This window comes from Plasmopara halstedii (genome assembly GCF_900000015.1).
Source record: "Plasmopara halstedii genome assembly, contig: Scaffold_470, whole genome shotgun sequence".
In the NCBI taxonomy this organism is placed as follows: Eukaryota; Oomycota; class Peronosporomycetes; order Peronosporales; family Peronosporaceae; genus Plasmopara; species Plasmopara halstedii.
Window position 1 is genome coordinate 71,233 of NW_020187390.1, and position 217 is coordinate 71,449.

The following is a 217-nucleotide window of genomic DNA, read 5'->3' on the forward strand; positions in this document are numbered from 1 at the left end:
ATTATACTTTTTCAAAATTGATTTGCAAAAATGGGAGGGTTTTCAGCCACGTGTCATTTCCCAATTTTCCGACTCCTGCGCAAGCGACTCCGGCACCTCGCCATGGCCTCATATCACCCCGCCGCCTCTTAGACCCACTCATCCCAAGCCACCTTTGCTGACCGGAAGTTTGGCTTTACTCTGCGGACTGTATGTTTCCGGCTGCACCCGAAAGGGG